The following is a 21,147-nucleotide window of genomic DNA, read 5'->3' as shown; positions in this document are numbered from 1 at the left end:
TTTAATACTGTGTCTAAGAAAAATGTAATATGGTGTATGATATCTGTGCTGGAATTAACTCCAGGACACATTCAATTATTTACAGCAATGAATGTCAACTTGTTTGAACCTTAAATGCTGTAAAATCTTACAAAATGAAGGCACTGTGCATGCATAGCATGTGATGCGATGATGTAATCACCCAAAGTCATATAAGTATGGTTTCATTAGCATAATTAGCTAGGCCAGCAAAACACCTGTGGCTACCGATCACTGATGGCGTACTTGACACCCGAGGGGTGTGTGGTTCGAATCCTGAGGGAAACAAATAACTTTGTTCATCTTCTCTCTTTGAAACTTCCTTCTTTCCTGTCCCAGCACCAAAAAGGCTGCATTTTCCAAATTCCACCTGCTGTAGGCAGTAATGCAGAGATAATTGTACATATGGGGAAAAGTCACCATCCTTAACCGGGGGCACTCAGAAAAATATATGTAAGCATCCGCATGAATAAAAATATGAATTATGGCATCTTTATGAATTACGGCAAGTTTATACGCTTGTTTTATGACACCCATATTTTAAATCTAATGTTGAATAATAACACTAATTTATATCTTTTTTGTTTTTTGTTTCATGATCATCTTAACATGGATGTCTCCTGATGTGGCATTATATATTTACAGGTATGTTTATCTTTATATAAACTTTATTTGTTAAAGACGTATTTAGCAATTTTCTATGCACAGATATTTTATCTAACACCACCAAGCATTCGACAATAAAATAGACCAATTTGATCACAATACCGTAAAAGCTCAATAGTTAGCATATGTGCTTACTATCGAGCGCTTTTGAAAACATGAAATAGTACCAAAGTCTGGCGCTTTACCAACTGAGCTAATGGGGTTGAGACACACATTTTCAGGTTTACTTGTTCGTATATAACTATGTGTATCGATGATTTGCTCAAAACCCTTTACATTTTTGTGGATGGAGCTCTTCATGTTTGCATGTTTTAAAAGTGCTCGATATTAAGCACATGCTAACTATCAAGTTTTTATGGTATATCATGCAATGACCTACTCTGAAAGTGAAAATTGCTATCCTTCATTGTCTGACCAATATCGCTGTACCATGCCGAATTCAGCAGTCTTGTTGTGCGGTAAGAAAAAATGCAAGTAATAAAAGTATGGATGTACTTTTATTCAATCTTCATTTTGATGTCTGATTCTGTCTTTATCAGATTGCCCTTGAACATGGATGAAGCAAACCATTCAATATAAAGTCTACACCTACAAGGCTTTATCCATTTTCAAGGGCCAAAAGTAAATATGAGGTGTTTCCTGCATGTACTTTTGGCCCTTGAACATGGATGAAGCAACCTCTTCAATTTAAAGTCTACACCGCCCAGTGACGATTTGTAATTTATGCTTGTTCCAAAAAATGCAAAAATCTGAATTTGGATGAATTTATGAGGGTGCTGGTGCGGCGAATCACTAACTGTGCCTTTAATATGTCAACTCAGTGCCAGAAGTAGGTTAGTGCAATAGCTGCCCTGTGAACATTTGGCAATCTACACACAGTAGGCCTATATTGTACTATGGCAGCTATTGCGAACCCACTTCTGGCACTAAGCAGTCGATGTGTGGTCTGATCAGGAATATCAATTATTTACCGGCTAGAAAAAAAAAGTTTTTGAAATTTGCCAAAATGAGAGTGTTACAGTTTTGGTAATTTAAATTGGCCCCAAACCACTGCAACATGCACATCTCAGGAATGAGAAAGCTCAATTTAGGTGGAGCATTTTTATTAAAATGTAGACTCTATAATTTATTCCATGGAATCCAAGTGATTCGTCATTCCATAAAGTTAGAGGCAGAAACCGTCTTTGCCCGCAGTCTTGTACCTACATTTCTACACAATTTTAGATAATTTAACATTGTATAGGCTATTCCAACTGAAATCCATACACCCCCCTATGGAAGACATGACCTTAATCTCCCACACAGAGGGCGAAGATTTCAAATGGAAGTCACCCATTCAGGTAACTACATTATGAAGTTCACCCTCCTTGTGCGGAAGATTGAGGTCATGTCTTCCATAGGGGTGTATGTATTTCAACTGGAATAGCTATGTAGGTTGGGTTCCTTCGTGTCTCTGCTGGGAACTTAACAGAATATACACAAACATGTATAAACCGCATCTCAACAATAATAGTATTTGTTAAAAGCATTATTCATTATTTTTAATGAGAATTTGCTTTCATCCTGTATCATTCAACAATAGGAATCATGTGTTATTGTGGTGACTTAAACCCACAAAATCAAAAGTATGCTTTCTGTATGAATTTATTATGATAAAATGATTCAAAAACTATCCTAGTGTTTAAACATCTGTGAAATTATCATCAGTTGGCTGCAGAGCAGGTGACTACAAGCTTTCTCCAACTGCTGGGATCTTGGGCAAGGAAAACAATTTTGTTTGGCTGCAGCATCCCTTCAATATCTTCAAAGAGGTGCTAGACAAACTGCAAGTACAGTGCATGGTTATCCTTGTTTCCTCTTCCCATGTGGGGAATATAAAGATTCTTTCACTGGCTCAGTGCCTGTAAGACGAAGTATGAAGTAGGCCTATATGGCCAAGGAATTGTTGGGTTAGAATCTGGCAACCAGTGGAGTGGTGTTGGTCAGATTGTAGATTGTATCGTTTGGGATCCGATTGGCATGCTTGATGTTTTAACATGATTCAGAAGCAAGATGTTTCAAATGCTTTGATCTTGTTTTCAAAGGACAGCATTTATGTCTGTATCGCCCACAAATGCCAGCATTTTATTTACAGAATTAAAGTATTGTTTTTAGACTGGGCTGTTCCTTGATGTAACATTTGAGATAACTGTTTTTAAAGAATATGTTGTCGCCCCTTTCCTGTCAAAATGACTCCATAATCAGCTGAAAATGTGGTTGCAGAAAAAAATAAAAAAATATTCAATTTTATAGACTTTATTGAAGAAAAAGAGATAAAGTGCACACTAAAATTCAGGCCATTGATGACCAAGGCATAACAATATCAAAGCTGATAAAAACTTATGAATTTATTGAAGAAAAGGAGATAAAATGCACACTAAAATTCAGGCCAATGAAATGACCAAGGCATAACAATATCAAAGCTGATAAAAACTTATGAATTTATTGAAGAAAAGGAGATAAAATGCACACTAAAATTCAGGCCATTAATGACCAAGGCATAACAATATCAAAGCTGATAAAAACTTGCGAATTTATTGAAGAAAAGGAGATAAAATGCACACTAAAATTCAGGCCAATGAAATGACCAAGGCATAACAATATCAAAGCTGATCAAAATTGCAAATTAAATGGTCCATTTTTCTCTGAATTGCTGCGGATGGTTTGAGAAGAAGAGTTTAATTGTCGCTTTGACTGTCCATTCATTTGGGCGATTCCAATTATAGTCCATACACCCCCTGTGGAAGATGTGACTGTAATCTTCCACAGAGGGAGTGTGATTTTAAATAGAGTTACCTGAATGGGTGACTGCTTTTGTAATCTACACCCCTGTGTATGAGATAAAGGTCATGTATTCCATAAGAGGTGTATGGATTTCAACTGGAATGGCCAATTTGCACACAATGTAATTTCTGCTAATAGCCTGAGTACTTGGAATTAGGTCACCAGGCCATAAAGCAGACCTAGAAAAATTAAAGTTAAAAACCTAATAAAACTCCCTTTAAAAAGGATGTGCAGTGCCAAAATTGACCATGTTTTAGTTGGGAATTCAAGGTACATATATGCTGTTGATTTGTGGGTGGGGAGGAAAACAACTTTACTTCACTGGATGCATCACCCCAAATTAACTAGAATTCACTCATACAACCATTTGCTCAGTAGACATGTTGTAAAACGATTGTAAGAGTATTACAAGAAACATTCACATTCACACTCCTCCTTCTCTGATGAAACTACTTTTGTTCAAGAGCTATGCCAAACTGGTAGCGAATCAGTTCAGATCATAAATCCACTTCAGAAAATTGAGGTTAAATGGGGCCTAAATTTCTTGTCTTACTGTGAGAAAATAAGACTAATGGTTTCTCTACCACATTATATAGGCATTGGGCTATTCCAGTTGAAATCCATACACCCCCTTTGGAAGAGGTGACCTAATCTCTGTGACCAAAACTGGATCTGGTAGCACAACAACCAAACTACTGAATTCACAGGGAGTGTGAATTTCAGATGGGGTTACCTGAATCGGTGACACCATTTGAAATATACACCCCCTGTGTGGGAGATTAAGGTCATGTCTTTCATAGGGGGTGTATGGATTTCAACTGGAATAGCCCATTCAGAGACCTCAAAAAATGGGACAAAAGTCTTCAAGTGCATACAGATTACAATTTAATAGTAGCATTAGTTAATGGCCACAAAGCACTGGACGCAAGGCTTGAATAAACAACGTCAAACAGAGAGAAAGGCGAAATTGAGCAAAAAAATGAGAGACATAAAGAAGGAAGTAGGCCAAGGGTATAACCTTTTCCAGTCCGTTGCAAATCGCTACACTAGCCAATATATTACTTGTTAGATGGTCCTTAACAAGTGGGCGGGGTCGGCTATTGATTCTATCGCTCTAATGCTTTTTTGGTCGCACATATTTCAACCAAAAGTGTTGGGTCGTACGTTTTTCAACAGGAAAGTTGTGAATTTTAAGATTCTTTATGCCGAGGCCAGTCGCAAGAATCGAAGAATGAATACCGGGAGTGTTTGTACTCATTTTGTAGGGATTTGGGTTTACATTCCAAATATGGTCATGAAAATGGACAATTCTGATATTGCTTGTAAAAAATGACAATGTCGTACCTGTTGCCTTGGTTTCGGTATCGGTGTAGTGGAGGTTAAAGAAGAGAGATGTAATTTTTTGACCGTGGTTTTTGTCAGCAAGATGAATTGATAAGTGCTTTATACGTGGCTATCGTCTCGTTTTATTTCGGGAGGATGGATTGGCATGCTTGCCAATCAAATTGCTCTCGTTTTTATCACAATTGGCTGTTATAGTTAGAATCCATACACCCTCTATTGTAGACATGATATTATAATCTCCCACATATTGCAAAGGGTGTGTAGATTATAAACGGAGTCACTCATTCAGGTAACCCCATTTGAAATTCACACTCCCTGTGTGGAAGATCAAGGTCGTAAGTGTTCCATAGGGGGTAAGGATTACAACTGGAATAGCCCAATTTATTCTCAAGTTGAGTAAAGAAACTGCTCTCCCCACCACGATTGATGCGACCGAATAGATTGCGTCTGTACTCGTTAAATTTCTGGTGTAGGGATGCCAATCAAAGTGAAGTTTTGGCCTTGACAATTATGTTCCAGGCTGGATCATGGTGCTATATTCTGTTGGGCTATTCCAGTTGAAATCCATATGCCCCCTGTGGAAGACATGCCCAAAATCTTCCACACAGGGAGTGTGATTTTGAAATGGGGTTATCTGAATGAGTGACTCCATTTGTGGGAGACTAAGGTTTTTGTCTTCCATAAGGTGTATGGATTTCAATTGATACAGTCAATACACGGATTCAGGGTTTCTCTAGTGGAAGTCAATTTGTGCGAAATTCCTCCCCACAATTCAATAAGCGTATTGCATAACAATAGATACAGTTCAGAGGTTAATCCATCTCCTTTGTTATGCAATAAGCCTATTGCATTGTGGGAAGGAATTTCGGCACAAATTGACTTCCGGTAGAAAAACCCTAAATCCACGTATTCAGTAAACTCCATTCAAATAATGATAGTAGAACTACCAAATTGAGACATGAATCAGTTATTGCCACTTCAAGTTCTATATACTGCAAATCATTTTAATCATAAAGATCTAGTTCTCCCAGATTTGTTACTGGGAACTACACTGGCATTTGTTTGAATGGCACAGTACCAGGGGACAACTATGTTCCCATTCCATGTTGTATTATTAGTCTCGGTCCGTCAAATGTACATAAAGCGGAGCAAATTAAATCAATAAATTTTGAGTCTGCAATGTTTTTATTAGAACGCTGGAACATTTTAATAAAAAGAATTCTTGAAAAATATAGAAAGAGATCATAAGGTCAGATTATTAAAGGGATGTTTTGTCGTTGTCCGTGTCTGGGTGTCCATCTGTGTGTGTTACATAGACATATCCACCCCCACTCCCACACACACCCCTGTTTGTAAATACTTTCAAACGAGGACCTCGACTTTAGGAGATCTAACCGAGGACTTAAACACCCGTTTTTAATCGACACACCGTGGACCTCACACAAACACACCAGACAACTTACTATCCAACTGAGACCCGTCCTATACCCCCTATGGGGGACCTATCTTATATGCTATCTTATATGCATATTTGCATCATTTACGTCAACGTCATCCTGGTCATACTTTCAAACCGAGGACGTCCTCGTTTGGAGGTGTGTCCTCGTTTTATGGTGTGTATCCATATGTAGGTCCTCGTTTGGAGGCATTTACAAACGCACACTCACCCCCTACCTACGCCTGCATCGTGGACATTGTGTATTACCAGATATCCAAGAATGTTGATGTTTAATCAACAAACTAAGGACCAACATGGTGGATTTTGTGTGTGTAAATATAGCTGTGTGTGTGACTATGATAACAAGTACAAATTATGCCTAACAGTTGAGGAGTTGCTATTATGTTTTATGCACAATAGCAGATGTATCTCTCAAATGCATTTGCATTCAATTGAGACCTACTGCAGACCCTCTCAATCCGAGCTCAGTCAGTGCTCGGTTGTAGCTTAGTCCACGGTTTGAATACAAAAAGTCTTGTGTGTGTCCTCAGTTGTAGGTAAACATGCAGACACCAATTGAGAAAGGGTGTTTTTGTAGGCGGAATCCCCTCCCTCGTTGTCTGTGCATCTGTGTCTTGGTCGGTTACATTACAGAGACCTGTCCTGGCTATCCCAAGACGGTTTGGTTCAATTTGGGCGTATAGAGGGAACTTCTTGTATATAAAGAAAAATGTAAGAAATAGTAGCAATTTTTAATAGCATAGTGGGAAATTAGGCTTTATCTTCCCATGAAATTAATATTTTTAACTTTTTCCCTCTAAGGTTTTGAGCCAGTTTGGGCCAACGACCTTGTTGCTACATCCTTGATTTGGTGGCCCAATTGGGCTACTTTTGATGATTTTTCCTCCGACTTTTGATCATTTTTCTGTCCTGTAGAATTCAATGATTATGAAAAAAGTGACTTTTCGACTTTGACCACCTCGATTTTCAGTAATTTTTCCGCCTGATTATCATTATAGAAACCATGATTAAGAGAAAAATTGGGTGGTTTTCAGTGAATTTGACCTGTGATTTGGGCTGAAAAGGGCTATTCCATTTGAAATCCATATACCCCCCCCCTCTGAAAGACATGGCAATAATCTTCCACACAGGGAGTGTGAATTTCAAATGGAGTCACCTGAATGGAGTTCTCCATTTGAAATGTCCAATGTATGGTATCCCTGCCAATGCATGGCTCCTATGTGATGAGTTGATTGTCATAACATGCATGCAGAATTTCACCAACTGCACACATGGCTATGTGTCTGTATACATGGATGCGCGACCAATATGAGAATGTCAAGCAGCGCTTGAGGCGGAGTAGTTTTTCAATTTTATCCTCATTGATTTGTCGTTCAGTAACCGACATCGGGGGTATCAAAAGGTTGCTAGTGCCCTCAGAGTTACGACTTGGTTATTGTCATTGTAATAGTCGACTTACAAGAGGAAAACTGGTCACTTAATGCTCTGCGTGCTAGCCATTGGCACGAACATAAAAAGTCTAGTTTCGGGATATTTTCTCTAATATCAAGAGCTATCTAAGAACCACTTAACCAATACTAGGCTTGTTTGTACTCATTTTAATGCATTTTTCACACTGATTCCAAATATGGTCATGAAAATTTACAATTCTGAAATTTTTAATTAAAAAAAAAAAAGAGATGTGTTGTCTGCAGTGGACACCCGTGTAGAGTTAGACAGTGAGGATATTGACTGTAGAGAATTGAGTATTAGGTACTGCTGTTATTATTAGGTTTATGACTGGTGGGTTTTAATACAGGGGTTGCTGGATGGGCTATTCCAGTTGAAATCCATATACCCCCTATGGAAGACATTACCGTAATCTCCCACACGGGGTGTAGATATCAAAGTGGAGTCGCCCATTCAGGTAACCCCATTTGAAATTCACACTCCCTGTGTGGAAGATTAAGTGGTTGTGTCTTCTCATAGGGGGTGTATGAATTTCAACTGGAATAGCCCTATGAAGTTTTCTGGGCGATAAAATCTGGATTTTGTGTATGAACTGAACAAAATTAGTTCAAATTTGTTTCAGTCTCACCAAAGCTCGCTAATAAAACCACTGTTTGTGCATGCATTCCAAGTCATATACCCAGGGAATCGCTGACCAGGCCAGCGTAACCCCTGTGGCTACAAGTCGGTGACCTTCTGTGGCATGCGATTGGTCTGAGGTTCGAATCCCGGGGGTACCAAGTGATGTGACCTCTTTGTTCATTCAAATCAGTGTGTTTAAATGCAGTTGCTTCACCAGTGGATTGACTAATCGCCCTTCTACACGTGTGTATACGTCCCACCTGTGTAACATCCCCTCAGTGGGAATAGATTAGCGCGCATGATTCGAATCTGCCACTGCAAAATCCAACATGGCCTTACTCTCAACTTGAGACAAGACATACTATAGTGATCCATTCCCCACCACCATTGTGGCCCAGGACTGGCCAGTACTGCATCAGCAAAGTTGCCTGTGTAAGATAAAACAAAATAGTCTCAACAACAATTTGTATCACTCTTACTCGCCCAGCACTGCCCAGATTTAAAGAATAGTCTTTACAACAATTTGTAACACTTTTACTCGCCAGATTAACTCGGAATTAGCCGATAAATATATGCCAGACCAGCCATTGATGATTCAGACCAATAATTGCCTTAATCAAATAAACTGCTTGAAATCGTATTGTCATATGTATTGAGGTGGTAATAGTGTGGGCAACATCGTTTCAAACCAGACATAATTTTGCGAAATGTAAATTTTTAATCAGTTTAAAAAAATGTGATGACAATTTCAATTTTGCAGATTGATCAAGCGCGGTTCATTCATGTAGACACATTTGACGGAGGCGTGAACTTCCAATGAAGGAAATGGTGGAAACCGGTCAAAATTGTGAATAAAAATCATGCGGAAATTTGTCTAGTTTTTACCGACGTTGGACTTGACCTTGATGGATGATGTTATTTTTATCAAGTTACGGAGATGAGGGAAAAAAGTAAATAAATGAAAATATTGCCTAAAGGCTTGGGCAGTCCGTCTGTGAGATGAATACATGACATTGAGAACACATCAAATGTTACTTGAATAAACAAGGATGTGCATGTCCGGTGGTGGTATAGAATACAAATCTGCTTTCCACATGTAAAAAGGCAGTAATTGCTTTGCAGATTGGTAGCAAATGATGTGTTTTGCATTGGGAGAAAAATGTTTTGCATTAGGAGAAGAATCATTCAAAATATGTGTCCACTTGGGAAAAAGGCAGTATCCTACTATGTTGTTTAAGCCTCAGAAAGTCAATTTTGAGTTTCCCATCGGCCGCCTGCACTTCATTTTTGGACCTGCACTTGAATTCATTGCTATGATTTTCCAAAAATAATTTTATATATGAATACTGTATTAAAGAGATCAGGTCCGCAGCCAAGATTTAGAGAATAAAAGATAGGATTTTGTCTCTTAACTATCCAATATCGTGTCATATATAGTGGATGGGATGGCCAATATTTTGAGTAGTGGATGCCAGCGCAGACTATACGATTTTTTCTTCAAAGAAGGGCGAATTTTCTATGTTTTTACAGTAAAATACAAACTTTTCTATTCGGATTGGCATTTGTGGGCGGGGGTGTTCTGCATCACCCCTCCTCGGCTACGGCTCTGGTAGAGATATGAATGAAGTCCAAAATGTATCACAAACAGGATGAGAAATAAAAAAGTCATTATTGTTACTTCAGTAAACAACATGAACATCCGTTGATATGAAGTATATGAACATAAATACTGCACTGATCAAAAAATGTATCACAGACAAAGACTGTTACACAAAATATACAAAATACAAGTGTGGTCTATCTGTATATTGATTACATGACACAGAGAACTTATCAAATGTTGCTTGACAAAATAAAGATGTAGTTTTCCAGTGGCGTAGAATATATAAATATAAACAAAATGCTAATTTCAGCAATGTAACACGGACAAAGAATGTTATACAAAATGTAGGAAACACAACGTGTGCTATCTGTATATTGATTGCATGACATAGAGTACACATTACCAATGTTATTCAAGTAGTTGAAGAAACAAGATTTGATCATCCTGTTGTATAGTTTGTAATGTAAATCCAGTGGTGGTGCCACGGGGGGGCTATGAGGGGCAAATGCTCCTCAGTCAGAACTCTAGCCCCCACTCCCCCGTTGCCCCCCAGTAAAAACCCAAAAGTACAAAAATTTCACCTCTTTGCGGTAATTTTGTTCACAATTAGTTGATTCCCCTGAAATTCACTTTACCCCTCAGTGCCCCCGAAAATAACTGGCGACTGTGTAAATCTAAATAACTCTAATTTAAGAAATGTATCATGAACAGAACAAAATGTATGCAACACGAAGGCCCATAAAAGTGTTGTGTTGAAAATCAGGTCTCTTTGATTTCTTTATTAGATTTTTTTACAGAAATTTCAAAAGTCACTGTTTTTCGCATAAAGTAAGCAAAGTAAACAAGTTTATTGAAAGAATTGTCTTCTAACTGGTATCCAATGGTTACACAGTACGTAAACCCAAAACTATTTGCCACATGGATTATTTTGCATTAAAGGTCTGAATGCTACATTTCTGTTAATAATGCATTTTAAAAAGTAACATAATGAAGAAGAAGAAGAAAAAGAACTCAAACTGAGCGAGCGATGCTATTCAACATTGGGAAGGCGCAATATTATTTTTTAGGAGAACTTCAGGTTTCAAAATTGGAAAATAAATAAATAAAAAATCAGACCGATTTGTTGTTGACTATTTGCCGATCGCATGGTCAGCAAAATGTCAAACACGTGCTTTAATCAGCGTGTACGCTTTGCAAAAGCCTTCTGATGCGTAATTGCTAAGAAAGTGCCAGAAACAAATATGTACATTTTGCACATGCGTTTCCGTGCAAAAGATATGTTTTTGTACTTTGATTGTATGATGCTAGTTACTAAGAACACAACAATGTTGTTTGACAAAATAAAGATGTGATGATCCAGTTCTAACATGAATGAAAAGGCTAATTTAAGAAATGTATCACAGACAAAGATCAATGTGCAAAATTTATAAGCACAAATATGAAATGTATCTTTAACCCTCACCATGCGGGTTCGACAGCAGACGACAAGTTTCAATTTTTGTTTTAATTCAGAAATTTCAGAATTGTAAATTTCCATGACCATATTTGGAATCAGCATGAAAAGTGCATTAAAATGAGTACAAAAAGCCTAGTATTGGTTCAGTGGTTCTTAAGATAGCTCTTGATATTTTTATGTCGAAGCCTATGGCTAGCACGCAGAGCACTAAGGAATGTATCACAGACAAAGATGTGTAAGCACAAATATGAAATGTATCTTTAACAAATGGAGTGTTGTTAGCTCATGTTATGAAATGATTGAGATATACAAATAGAAAAGTGTGTCTGAACAACAACGAACAATTGAATTGGAGTGGCGGTAGTGTACAAAAGATCCAAGACATGTAAACATCAAAATGTGTCTGGGCAGAGTGTACAAAGGATATCATACAAACATAAAAATGTGTCTGAACAGAACAAAAAATGAATTCAAATGGTTGGAGTTTGAAAAAGATCGAAGACATACAAATATGAAAATGTGTCTGGATGAAAAATTGAATTGGAGTGATACAACAGATCTAAGACATACAAACATAAATATGGGTCCCAACAAAAAAATAATAAAATGATATTGAAGTGGCGACATAAGGGACAAAAGACGTTTCACAATGCGCAAAGAGAATAACTCGTGGAAAAGGAAAATGAAAGAAGATATTTGTCCAGGGGAGGAGATACCGATGATGGGACTTTTACATTTGAAATCCATACACCCCTTATGGAAGATATGACCTTTAATATCTCACACAGGGAGTGTAGATTTCAAATGGATTCACCCATTTAGGAACCCCATTTGTAATTTACACTCCCTGATACATGTAGCACAGCACTACTTTTAGGCTCTGTTGCATTGAGTACACTATACGGTACAGCCAGAGAGATTGCACCGGTTTTAAAGTCCATGAGGGCCACATAACTGCTAGCAGCTAAATTCCTGAGTGGAAGATTAAGATCATGTCAGGGGGTATATGGATTTCAACTGGAATAGCCCAATTTAACTAACAATTTAAAGCTATGTCATCAACAAAGAACACTTATATCTATAACCCATAATTTATAGGATGGATAAAAGAAAGAAAATAATACTGTATCTTGAGAAGATAACCGTTTGATAGTTCAGCAGCATAGTGTTTAAACGATGTACAAACATATAAATATGACTCACTGAAAATACTTTAAATGAATAAAAATGCTTCTTTCTCAAAGTGCACAAGCACAAAAAGCTCATCTCAGCAAAAGAAGTTCTCTGAACATGTTCTTTGACCCCGGTCTTTGACACATTAATTGGACATGTCAATCATTGTTTGGACTTTACAATTGAGAAACTGATCCAGGAGCCATACATGTAGTTGTTGTTGTTGTCACTTATATCCCTCCTTCAAAGGAGCACCGTGTATTAATCGCTGACACATCATATTTGTCCAGTTTTAGCCATTAACTAAAAACAGCAGTACCCTTAATGAGTACTTTGATCTTATTGGAAAAGGAAGCCAATAATTGCATTTAATCATTTATATTTCCATAAGTAGTGAGATTCTTGAGTTAAGGCCAATAATATATCAAAACAAACATTTTGGTCATTTTTCCCCTCCAGAGAAAATTCATGTATATGAATTGGAAATTACACCTGTTATATCATGCCTTGGGATCTCCTTTATAGAACCTATGTCAGCCTCATTGTGTCAATATATGTGTGCAAAAACTGCTATGTCATGCTCCCCTCCAACCTGCCTTAATTTGTTTGGCATGGTCACACACAAAAAGTCTCCTTTTTTTTAGTGTTCCTAAAAAAAAATTAAAAAGTATACTTTGTGACGCTTTGCATGCGCTGTTGCACAAAAAAAGCTGCACACTCTCTAAAATCAGCAAATTCCCAAGTATTATCCTGGTTCTACATGTATGATGTATAATAATTCAAATAGTATATATTTTGTGAAGAAAATGGAAATAAATAAAACTGTCAAAGTGAACGGTTGGTTCTTATATTCTGATGCCTATAATTTGTAAAAATACTTCCAAGAATATTTAATCGCACATCCATGATCTAGGCATAGTAATAAAGTAATGTGGCGTTAACACGGAGTAATTACAAGCGACAGTAACCGATGGCTCCATTACGCCCTCATTTCCTCTCTCTCCAGCGGCGAGCTTTTGACATCGTAATGAAATTTCCAAAGTTGGAATTATCGCCGGGGCAAACACGTCATTCCCACGTATTGTCCGCGACGACGCTAAATCAAGTCCGACAGCAGCACATTATACTGCTATGTTGTGCATGGAATTGATGGTTTTCGCATTATATTTAATATGGTCAGGCTAAGTGGCTCTTGAGTGTGGCAAAATTAATTAGGATTTTTTCAAAAATATGTATTGCCCATTTCAATGGCTGTAATTTTGTCAAATATCTATTAAAATTGAAACTGTTATTCTTGAGATATAAACCTTTATTGGTGGTAGAAAATATTGAAATTACAAAAGAAATTGAATGTCTATTCCGACTTTATTTCAAAATCATGCTTGTTGACTTACGACTCTGTTGCTAATCTTGTGTGGGTGATACCAGACCATGATTTGGTTTATAATACTTGGTCTGAACATTGCATAGAACAGAAAAATATCATTGAACGGACTATCATTGCAGGATGGGCATATATTGAGTGGCAATTACAGCTCAAAGACAGATTTTTATACATGTTCTAATGCTCTTTACGTGATCGTAACAATAAGGCTATTGTCACTCACTAATGCGCTTGATTTTTGACGATGGCATCGTGGATATGAAGCTTTACTGCATCTCCGGTATACATTGTTTTGTGAGTATCACGGTGTATTGTATCTGCAGATTCTGTGTCTCTGAGATTTAATTGTCATGTATGTGTAATTGGATGTGTAACATCAGAATGGAATGGGGTGGGGATAGTAAATCATAGGACTGTCAATCTATGAGTATATATTGCATTTAAATGATGGTTGTTCCGCAGGATCTTAGCTAGGATTTGACAAGTGCCCATCATTTTCACGAAAACTGCCTGTCCCAAAATTTAACCCTTAAAACATAACCAGACCTCAAATAGCTTTTGCTATAGCCTTGATTTATTTGCCCAGTCTTTTGTTTGAGTTTGTTTTTTATTTAGCATATGTCATGGGCATTAATTTTGCCTGTACCAGGAGCAAATTGCCTGTCCAAATTGACAGGTGGACAGGTTGCTAGCTAACATACTGGTTGTCCTTATAGATCTCTTCCAGCACTATCATATATGTATTGTGCCTCTGTGAAACTTATTTGAGTAGTTCTGTGATTGTTCTTTGACTTGATCCATCTTACACCTTCTGCGATAGTCTAGCAGAGTAGCGGGGCTCACTATAAGCGCTCGTTAACCGCTTCTTGGTAGCTATTTGAAGGGTGTTTGATCGGCAAACTTGAAGTTTTCACCATTTGAAGTCTTCACTCCCTGTGTAGGAGATTAAATGAGGGGTTGCAATGCATGGATTTCAACTGTAACAGACTTCAACTGGAATGGCCCATTCACGATGCATCATAATATATCAAACGTATTCTTTCATTTCTTGCTTTTGTCACATACCTTATATTCATGACGCATCATATTAAATCAAACATTCTTTCATTTCTCCTGTTTGTGACAGACCTAGTCCATCATCGTCTCTACCTAAATAGGGTTACCTGAATGGGTGACTCCATTTGAAATCCACCCTTCTCTGTGGGAGAAAAGATCATATCTTCCATAACGTTTGTATGGATTTCAACTGGAATAGCTCATGTCTCTTTTTTGTCACAGACCGTATATTCATGACGCATCATGTTAAATGAAACATATTCTTTTATCTCTCACTTTTGTGACAGACCTAGTCCATCATTGGTCCTCTACCTAAATTCAGTATCGAAGTTACGTAATGTTACTATGTCAACGGGATCACACGCTTGAGTTATGAACCACGATCGAAACAATCACCACACAAAGTATATGGCACTTGAAGGCATATCAAAATAGCGTGATCCGGTAACCAAGAGAATTACGTAACCACTTCGATGCTGAATAGGGTTACCTGAATGTGTGACTCCATTTGAAAGCTACACCTTCTCTATGGTAGGGGTTTGTATGGATTTCAACTGGAATAGCCCATTTCTCGTTGCTGTCACAGACCTTTTATTCACGACGCATCATACTAAATCAAATGTATTCTTTCATTTCTTGTTTTTACCACAGACCTAGTCCATCTTCGCCTCTACCTGTGACGAGGGAAGGGGGTAAAAGGTAAGCAACAACGTGTGTCATCTTTTATTCATGAGCTATTAACGAGTCGCGGCTTACATAACGTGCCGTGTCATAAGTGTCGCACGGTTTAACGCTTTCTGTGCACGTATACGTTCAAGTCACTATCATCCAGATTGGTTTCATTTGCAATGCCACAGTTCCACTACTATTCAATAATCATACTTCAAGAACAGAGAAGATATCTTACCCTTCCCAGAATCCTTTGCAACATGACACATCACCTCGTTACAGCAACTGACACTCCTATTACTTTGTACAGGTTCCATTTGTTTTCATTTTGAGAATAAACTAGCTAAACATTGGTCGATAGTCAAGAAATAAACTTAATTTTGCAAGATCTGGATGTGCTCTGTTCATTGAGATACATTTCATCACGATCAAGTTCAACCCATGTTGCACTAGATAGCAAATCAGTATCGAATTGGATGAAATGCATTGTGGGAAGTGTAAGATATCTTCTCTGCTTCAAGAAAATACCTCAAGTTGTGGTGGATGAGTTTTAGTACCCAACACCCATTCAAAGGTCATTCAATGTACTGTACTAGATTGAGGTTAAAGAATTGTGCCCTTGCAGATGAGTATGTTTGGCATCCTGGTGGCCATACCATACAGAATTGGACCAAGAGGTTTATGCATTGTGTACCTTATGAATATAATTCATAGATTTCAAAGTTTTTTTAAATATGTAAGTTAAAATTTTATGAATTGTTTTTTAAAAACTTGCAAATTTGGCTCGTATTTGTACCATGTATTCATGCTACAAAAGGTTAAGAATACAAGTTGAAACTGTGGCCACAAAAGAGAGAATCTTTTGTTTGGACTCAAGTAGTCACACTATGTGCTTAAGATACAGTTTCGCATGGCCTTGGGGGCCAGTATGTGCAATACACACGCATTACATGAATGCATAAACAACTTACTAGATTCGGGGCATAAAATTTGTGTATGTCGGCGTCGTTTGTACAATTTTGATCAGCGATACGAGGATGATCCGTCACTGCGGACAAATATGTATACAAAATGGCATGTTTACATAGACATGTCAAACTCATGCACAGATGGACGGTTTTGTAATCTTTTTGATGCCGTGCATTGATAATTTAATGTATTCGGGCTCACAGCATGACTTCCAATTTTTCTTGGTTTTGTTAGAAGCATCGGTGAGGTGTCTTTTGTATTTTTTATTGCGAAGATATGCAAAGATAAGAGTTTTACATTTCAGAAGAAGTTCTTTATTTAAATGCAATTGCAAATTAATGTTATTGTAGTATGGTCAAACTACTGGGTCATTTTCCAGGAGGGTGGGAGGGGGAATAAACGTGGACATATGATTTGTTTCTCTCTAATTTAGGACTTTCATTGCCTCAAGCTAAGCAAATTAGTGTTATTGCAGTATGGTTAGTAGCATACTGGGTACATTTTCCAGGAGGGAGAGTGACAACCAGTGTTCGAATTTAGGAAAAATAAATGGTTGTCCCACAGACAACCAGATTACAATTTCTGGTTGTCCGTCTAAGTTTTTGGTTGTCCGTAGGCCTACAAATGTGACTTTTGGCTAGATTTATGGTTGTCCGGCGGACAACCGAATCAATATTTTTGGTTGTCCGGCGACTTTTTTAGTTGTCCCGGGCAACCGGACAACCAAAATTTCGAACGCTGGTGACAACCATGGACCTATGACATGTTCCTATATAACCAAGGACTTCCAGTGCCCCAAGCTAAGCATCACACTGTGGACCCTCTTGACTTACTTATGTAATTTGGGATAAACTGGTGAGTAGAGACAACCGTGGAAGTCCACAGTTGCAGGGGGTGTCCTCATTTGCAGGTCTTTACATACACACCCCAACACCCACCCCGCATACTCCCTCACACACACACAAATTAAGATATTTAAAAAAAAGTGAAATTGATGCATCTTTGTGACGTTCTTCATTGTCACCAAATGTGTATTGAATTTTTTGTTTTGAGTGGAAAGAAGAGTGTCATACTTCTTCAACTTCAACTCAACTCAACTCCAGATCAAGAGGGCTTCAAGTGCATCGTGTCTGAAACTCATTTTGCTGGAGACTTTCTCCTCTTCTCAAAAGCCACAAGCATAATCGTCAGTAATATTTGCTTGGGAGCGGAGTTTAAACAGAGTGTGTCATGCTTAGTGAAGCGAAAGTCATTTCAGGCCAGTCTTGATCAGTTTGTGAAGAAGAAATGTTACAGTGGTAGACAATAGGAGAAGATGGGAATGAAGAGGTCGCCTTTCCTATTGTTGTGTAGGATATGATATATTGCGACTGACAATGATTTATAAAAATAAATGTTTTTTTCAGGTGTGTGGTAGGGTGGAGTTCCATTTGGGAGGATGGTTAGTAGTGTCATTATAGAGATGGGCTATAACAGAGGGGACAAAACTGACAATATGATTCTGTTGATGTTAAACTACCCAAAAGGACATAACTTGCTTTGATATTTTAATTATGAAATTGTATACAATTTGTTTTTGACCTGAATTTAAGAAAACTTGCACCAAAAATGTAATATTTTGAAATAACTTATTGTGGGGAGGGGGACAAGCTCGCATGGACAGTTGACAAGTGGTGGTGTGAAGGCACACACCATCTGAATTTATTTCTAGCATAAATTTAGGACATTGATCAGTTAGCTGGTTGTAGAAACTTATATTCACAAATGCACTCACACACACACCTCCACTTTATAAATTCAGCATAGTGGAAGTGGACAAAAGACCAGGTCTTCTGAACAAAAAAATCATATAAATGAGACTTCAACATATTGATAGTGGACATGAGATGAGTTTTTTGGTGTGTCTAAAAAAAAATCATAAAGCAGTGATGGCACCTGACTGAGCGGTCATATTAGCAGCAAGCATACATATCACTTGTACCCGGTGCGTAAGAAGAATGACAGGCTCATCGAGGTGGAAAATGTACATGAAATCTGCACGGAGAAGGTCGTTTTAACGCATGACACAAAGGACAATTAACGCGCCCAGAGGCGATATCCAATTGGGGCTACTCGTGTGTTAATTCTGCCCAGCGGGAGCGATGTCAAATTTGTTACTTTTGAGTCAATTAAGATAATTCCCACCTTTGGGATATGCAAGTGTATGTAATTTTTTTGTGTCTAGTGGATCATATGGGCTATTCCAGTTAAAAGTCATACACCCCATGGAAAACATGACCTTAATCTCGGGGGGGGGGGGTCGATTTTAAATGGAGTTAACAATGGAACCTCATTTGAAATTAATTCACACTCCCTGTGTGAAATATAAATAAGGTCATGTCTTCCATAGGGTGGTTGGATTTCAACTGGAATATCCCTATCTGATACCCTGTCTGGTCTATACTCAGACCAAAATTGCTGGTGGCTGGACTTGCATAAATGAGGGGACTGGAGACATTGATGCCCTCGAATAGCGCCACCAATTGGCTAGTGCTGCCAGGGAGGGCATGTCACATCAGTACCGGGCCATTACTATATCCAATCCTGAAACAGCTCAATGTGTGATGATAACATCTATGCAATCTCACTCGAAAACAAATGGACAGTGTTATTGCCATGACAACCAAAGTCTCAAAAAACAATAAAGTCTGCACATAAAACCACAGACTTCTGTTGTGTTTCTTTCAAAATGGAGATTTTTGAAGCGAGATTATGTGACAGCAGGAAATTGGGCTTTTTTTGTTTCTTCAAATTAACAAAAATCTTGAAAAACCTGTTCAATTATTTCAAAAAACAGTTCTTGTTAAAAAATCCACTTACTTTTCAAACCTGTTGAATTCATCACCCCATTTTTGATGACCTCATTCCTATGTTTAATATGTCTTTTGTTTGATTCTGAGGTAATTGCCTACAAAGATATGGTACCAATAGATTGGTTATGAGGTTACAAGCAGGTGTAGACGTCGACAGGAGCCGGAAGATGAGAAATAAGAATTAAAATTTCAAATGAGATTTTCAATATTTATCCCCGTAATGATTTCTAAGGCAGATGGTGATATGAACATGATCACCTCAGATAAGTTTGTATTGGCTGATTAAACTGTGCAAAGGCTTTGTACTATTTGCCAATCACTTCAATTGTTTTATCAAACATTTTAACCTGTTAAATGGCAGTGACATTGTTAAGGAAAAAAAAAAGAGCTAAGGAGTCATACAACATGAACTAACACTTTAAGCTTACCTAAATACCATAATCCTTCTTCGAAACCATAATTGACGTAGGTGTAATCCTACAAGCCTTAATTGCCAATTCAAGTTGATGTATAATGATGGCGAAGTCTGTCAATCAAGAACTAAAAGACATTTATTTCAACCAGTCATGGTAGCTGTTAGTAAAATCTGATTTTGAAATGAGCCAATCAGAATGAATGTTTGAGTTCCATCTTTACCCTTCCATTATTTTCAGCCAATCATGGGTTTAAATCAGGAAAGCTGTTAGTTTTCCAATAACCATATGAAATGAACCAGTCAAGAAACATGAAACTTTTGTGTTACCCAGGCATGTTGTCAGCCAATCACAATGACTCTTAATCAATCTCACAGGGCCGTAGCAAGGTTGAAAAATGTGGGGCGGCCATGACAAATGTGGGGCGGCCAAAATGCAAATATATGCCCAAATTAAAATAAAGATATAAAGAAGAACATAACAAATTTCTCAAAAAAGTGGGGCGGCTATGGCATCCCTGGCCGCCCCGCTTGCTACGGCCATGCAATCTCACACCAACATGATCCAATCAGGAAGCATGTTACTTTTCTGTATACACAGACATGTTTTCAGCCAATCACAATGACTCTTAATAAATCTAATACCAACATGATCCAATCAGGAAATGGGTTACTTAGCCATGTCCTCAAACATGTTTTGCAGCTCAAGTACCTAGCCAACCAGATGTTTGGATCATAATGTTGTAAACGGGGAGTGTTTTTGACAAGCCGGAGATAAGAGCTCCCATTTGTCCATAAAAATCATTTCTTGATCTACTAACAAGAGTCTTTTTGCATGTTGACATTGCACTTTGAGCAACATTCTCAAAGGTTTTAACATGTTTATAAGCGTATACAGAAGCTTGTCCAAAAGTTTGTAGACATCAGTACTTGAGAATTTTCTTTAATATTTTATAGAGCAGGCATCAAAATACTTGCCTCCGTAATTTAACTTTTTTGGGTTTCTTTCGGGATTCCCCACTTATTTTGAGCCACAAGCTTGAACAAGGTTTCCTTTCGGGGCACTTTCTATCAAAAATCTCACTGTAATTTAATTTTCAAGGGGGTTATTTTGTAATTTACGGGGACACTCCCTGTGTGGGAGATTAAGGCCATTGTCTTCCATGTGGGGAGTGAATGGATTTCAACTGGAA

General features: G+C 37.9%; 1 protein-coding gene across 4 annotated transcripts in view; it reads left to right on the top strand.

Moving 5' to 3' along the window:
- Positions 1-21,147, top strand: part of LOC140145914 (vitamin D3 receptor B-like) — a 495,422-nt gene that overhangs the window by 269,969 nt on the left and 204,306 nt on the right. For all 4 annotated transcript variants that reach the window (XM_072167634.1, XM_072167633.1, XM_072167635.1 and 1 more), the window contains one exon: positions 15,704-15,751. The gene's annotated coding sequence lies outside the window, so the exon portion shown is untranslated. The remainder of the gene's footprint in view (positions 1-15,703; positions 15,752-21,147) is intronic.

This window comes from Amphiura filiformis, chromosome 2 (assembly GCF_039555335.1).
Source record: "Amphiura filiformis chromosome 2, Afil_fr2py, whole genome shotgun sequence".
In the NCBI taxonomy this organism is placed as follows: Eukaryota; Metazoa; Echinodermata; class Ophiuroidea; order Amphilepidida; family Amphiuridae; genus Amphiura; species Amphiura filiformis.
Note: the sequence above shows the minus strand (reverse complement) of the source record. Positions and strands in the feature narration are given on the sequence as shown.